At 49.9% G+C, this 5,000-nt stretch overlaps 1 protein-coding gene across 1 annotated transcript in view; it reads right to left on the bottom strand.

Annotated features, from left to right (window-relative positions):
* Window positions 1-5,000, bottom strand: part of LOC120037495 (keratin-associated protein 10-4-like) — a 150,412-nt gene that overhangs the window by 1,037 nt on the left and 144,375 nt on the right. The window lies entirely within an intron of this gene.

Raw genomic sequence — 5,000 nt, 5'->3', positions numbered from 1 at the left:
ATATAAAATGACATGAATATGGATAGGAACGATTGAAGAGGGGAGAGAGAGAGAGAGGGAGGAAGAGAAGGAGAGAGAGGGAGAGGGAGGAAGAGAAGGAGAGAGAGGGAGAGAGAGAGGGAGAGAGAGGGAGGAAGAGAGGGGGAGAGAGAGAGGGAGGAAGAGAAGGAGAGAGAGAGAGAGAGGGAGCAAGAGAGGGGGAGAGAGAGAGGGAGGAAGAGAAGGAGAGAGAGGGAGAGGGAGGAAGAGAAGGAGAGAGAGGGAGAGGGAGGAAGAGAAGGAGAGAGAGGGAGAGAGAGGGGGAGAGAGGGAGAGGGAGGAAGAGAAGGAGAGAGAGGGAGGAAGAGAAGGAGAGAGAGGGAGAGAGAGGGAGGAAGAGAGGGGGAGAGAGAGAGGGAGGAAGAGAAGGAGAGAGAGGGAGAGGGAGGAAGAGAAGGAGAGAGAGAGGGAGAGGGAGGAAGAGAAGGAGAGAGAGGGAGGAAGAGAAGGAGAGAGAGGGAGAGAGAGGGAGAGAGAGGGAGGAAGAGAAGGAGAGAGAGGGAGAGGGAGGAAGAGAAGGAGAGAGAGGGAGAGGGAGGAAGAGAAGGAGAGAGAGAGGGAGAGGGAGGAAGAGAAGGAGAGAGAGGGAGAGGGAGGAAGAGAAGGAGAGAGAGAGGGAGGAAGAGAAGGAGAGAGAGGGAGAGAGAGAGAGAGAGAGGGAGGAAGAGAGGGGGCGAGAGAGAGGGAGGAAGAGAAGGAGAGAGAGGGAGAGGGAGGAAGAGAAGGAGAGAGAGGGAGAGAGAGAGGAAGAGAGGGGGAGAGAGAGAGGGAGGAAGAGAAGGAGAGAGAGGGAGAGAGAGAGAGAGAGAGGGAGGAAGAGAGGGGGAGAGAGAGAGGGAGGAAGAGAAGGAGAGAGAGAGAGAGAGGGAGCAAGAGAGGGGGAGAGAGAGAGGGAGGAAGAGAAGGAGAGAGCGGGAGAGGGAGGAAGAGAAGTAGAGAGAGGGAGAGAGGGAGGAAGAGAAGGAGAGAGAGAGACAGAGAGAGAGGGAGGAAGAGAGGGGGAGAGAGGGAGAGAGAGAGGGAGGAAGAGAAGGAGAGAGAGAGAGAGAGAGGGAGGAAGAGAGGGGGAGAGAGAGCGGGAGGAAGAGAAGGAGAGAGAGAGAGGGAGGAAGAGAAGGAGAGAGAGAGAGAGGGAGGAAGAGAAGGAGAGAGAGGGAGAGAGAGAGGGAGGAAGAGAGGGAGAGAGAGAGAGAGGGAGGAAGAGAGGGGGAGAGAGAGAGGGAGGAAGAGAAGGAGAGAGAGAGAGAGGGAGCAAGAGAGGGGGAGAGAGAGAGGGAGGAAGAGAAGGAGAGAGAGGGAGAGGGAGGAAGAGAGGGGGAGAAAGAGAGGGAGGAAGAGAAGGAGAGAGAGGGAGAGGAAGGAAGAGAGGGGGAGAGAGAGAGGGAGGAAGAGAAGGAGAGAGAGAGAGAGAGGGAGGAAGAGAAGGAGAGAGAGGGAGAGAGAGGGAGGAAGAGAGAGAGAGAGGGAGGAAGAGAAGGAGAGAGAGGGAGAGAGAGGGAGGAAGAGAGGGGGAGAGAGAGAGGGAGGAAGAGAAGGAGAGAGAGAGGGAGGAAGAGAAGGAGAGAGAGAGGGAGAGAGAGGGAGCAAGAGAGGGGGAGAGAGAGGGAGGAAGAGAAGGAGAGAGAGGGAGAGAGAGAGAGAGAGGGAGGAAGAGAGGGGGAGAGAGAGAGGGAGGAAGAGAAGGAGAGAGAGAGAGGGAGCAAGAGAGGGGGAGAGAGAGAGGGAGGAAGAGAAGGAGAGAGCGGGAGAGAGAGGAAGAGAAGTAGAGAGACGGAGAGAGAGAGGGAGGAAGAGAAGGAGAGAGAGAGAGAGAGAGGGAGGAAGAGAGGGGGAGAGAGGGAGAGAGAGAGGGAGGAAGAGAAGGAGAGAGAGAGAGAGAGAGAGAGAGAGAGAGGGAGGAAGAGAGGGGGAGAGAGAGAGGGAGGAAGAGAAGGAGAGAGAGAGAGAGAGGGAGGAAGAGAAGGAGAGAGAGAGAGAGAGAGAGAGAGAGGGAGGAAGAGAAGTAGAGAGAGGGAGAGAGAGAGGGAGGAAGAGAAGGAGAGAGAGAGAGAGAGAGAGGGAGGAAGAGAGGGGGAGAGAGAGGGAGGAAGAGAAGGAGAGAGAGAGAGAGAGAGGGAGCAAGAGAGGGGGAGAGAGAGAGGGAGGAAGAGAAGGAGAGAGAGGGAGAGGGAGGAAGAGAGGGGGAGGAAGAGAGGGAGGAAGAGAAGGAGAGAGAGGGAGAGGGAGGAAGAGAGGGGGAGAGAGAGAGAGAGAGAGAGAGAGAGAGGGAGGAAGAGAAGTAGAGAAAGGGAGAGAGAGAGAGAGAGAGAGGGAGAGAGAGGGAGGAAGAGAAGGAGGGAGAGAGAGAGAGAGGGAGGAAGAGAGGGGGAGAGAGAGAGGGAGGAAGAGAAGAGAGCGAGAGAGAGAGAGAGAGGGAGGAAGAGAATTAGAGAGAGGGAAAGAGATAGAGCGAGGGAGAGAGAGAGGGAGGAAGAGAAGGAGAGAGAGAGAGAGAGAGGGAGGAAGAGAGGGGGAGAGAGAGCGGGAGGAAGAGAAGGAGAGAGAGGGAGAGAGAGAGAGAGAGAGAGAGAGAGAGAGAGGAAGAGAAGGAGAGAGGGAGAGAGAGAGAGAGGGAGAGAGAGAGAGAGGAAGAGAAGGAGAGAGAGGGAGAGAGAGAGAGAGAGAGAGAGAGAGAGGGAGAGAGAGAGAGAGAAGGGGGGAGAAAGGGGTGGTGTAGGAGAGGAGGATGGATGTGTGTGGTCGTGTAGTATTTACTATTGAAAACCTTTCACCACAATTGGCAGCAGATGGAAATGGCCCACTACACCTCCTGAGTGGTTAAAAGCTACTGGCGAAACGGACCAATCAGGTGTCAGACTCCGACTGTTCTCTAGAAGCCATGGAATTGAAGTTCACCATATAGGGAATAGGGCTCTGGTCTAAAGTAGTACACTATATAGGGAATAGGGCTCTGGTCTAAAGTAGTACACTATATAGGGAATAGGGCTCTGGTCAACAGTAGTACACTATATAGGGAATAGGGCTCTGGTCAACAGTAGTACACTATATAGTGAATAGGGCTCTGGTCAACAGTAGTTCACTATATAGGGAATAGGGCTCTGGTCAACAGTAGTTCACTATATAGGGAATAGGGCTCTGGTCAACAGTAGTTCACTATATAGGGAATAGGGCCCTGGTCAACAGTAGTGCACTATATAGTGAATAGGGCTCTGGTCAACAGTAGTTCACTATATAGGGAATAGGGCTCTGGTCAACAGTAGTACACTATATAGGGAATAGGGCTCTGGTCAACAGTAGTACACTATATAGGGAATAGGGCTCTGGTCAACAGTAGTTCACTATATAGGGAATAGGGCTCTGGTCAACAGTAGTTCACTATATAGGGAATAGGGCTCTGGTCAACAGTAGTACACTAAATATGGCATAGGGCAGAACATAGTACTGCTCTGGTATAATATAGTAATGCTCTGTTATAACATAGTGCTGCTCTGGTATAATATAGTACTGCTCTGGTATAAAAATAGTACTGCTCTGGTATAAAAATAGTACTGCTCTGGTATAATATAGTACTGCTCTGGTATAATATAGTACTGCTCTGGTATAATATAGTACTGCTCTGGTATAATATAGTACTGCTCTGTTATAACATAGTGCTGCTCTGGTATAATATAGTACTGCTCTGGTATAGAAATAGTACTGCTCTGGTATAATATAGTACTGCTCTGGTATAATATAGTACTGCTCTGGTATAAAAATAGTACTGCTCTGGTATAATATAGTACTGCTCTGGTATAATATAGTACTGCTCTGGTATAATATAGTACTGCTCTGTTATAACATAGTATTGCTCTGGTATAATATAGTACTGCTCTGGTATAAAAATAGTACTGCTCTGGTATAAAAATAGTACTGCTCTGGTATAATATAGTACTACTCTGTTATAATATAGTACTGCTCTGTTATAACATAGTACTACTCTGGTATAATATAGTACTACTCTGGTATAATATAGTACTACTCTTGTCACGAATGTCGTCGGGAGAAAGAGAGGCGGACCAAGGTGCAGCGTGGTAAGTGTTCATCTTTTTAATAGAACGACTGAACACTGAACAAAAACAACCAAAAACGACAAACTAACAGTCCTGCAAGGTGAACATACACTAAACAGAAAACAATCACCCACAACACAAAATGGAAAACAGGCTACTTAAGTATGATTCTCAATCAGAGACAACGATCGACAGCTGCCTCTGATTGAGAACCATACCAGGCCAAACACAGAAATACAACAACATAGTAAAAAGAACATAGACTGCCCACCCTAGTCACACCCTGGCCTAACCAAAATAGAGAATAAAAAACCTCTCTATAGCCAGGGCGTGACAACTCTGGTATAATATAGTACTACTCTGGTATAACAAAGTATTGTTCTTGTATAATAAAGCCTAGTGCTGCTCTGACATCGCATAACAGGAAACAGAAAACACAAAGAGGAGAGGAGAAGGCACCAGCGTGAGGTGGTATTGCCTGGTGTGAGAGAGAGAGAGAGAGAGAGAGAGAGAGAGAGAGAGAGAGAGAGAGAGAGAGAGAGAGAGAGAGACAGAGACAGAGACAGAGACAGAGACAGAGGCAGAGACAGAGACAGAGACAGAGACAGAGACAGAGACAGAGACAGAGACAGAGACAGAGACAGAGGCAGAGGCAGAGGCAGAGGCAGAGGCAGAGGCAGAGGCAGAGGAGGGGAGGGGAGGGGTTGAGGAGAGGTTGAGGAGAGGAGAGAAGATGGAGCCAGCGTGAAGTGATATTGTCTGGGTGTTCAGTAACAAGAAGAACAAAATGACCTGGATAGAAAACAGAGCTAGAGGAGAGGAGAGAAGAGAGGGGAAGAGAGGTTGTCATTTTTTGGGAAGGGGAGTTAGTGGAGGACTCACACACTGCACAGCTTGACACACACACACACA

Source organism: Salvelinus namaycush, unplaced genomic scaffold (assembly GCF_016432855.1).
Source record: "Salvelinus namaycush isolate Seneca unplaced genomic scaffold, SaNama_1.0 Scaffold172, whole genome shotgun sequence".
NCBI classification, from domain to species: domain Eukaryota; kingdom Metazoa; phylum Chordata; class Actinopteri; order Salmoniformes; family Salmonidae; genus Salvelinus; species Salvelinus namaycush.
This window is presented reverse-complemented; position numbering and strand designations above follow the sequence as displayed.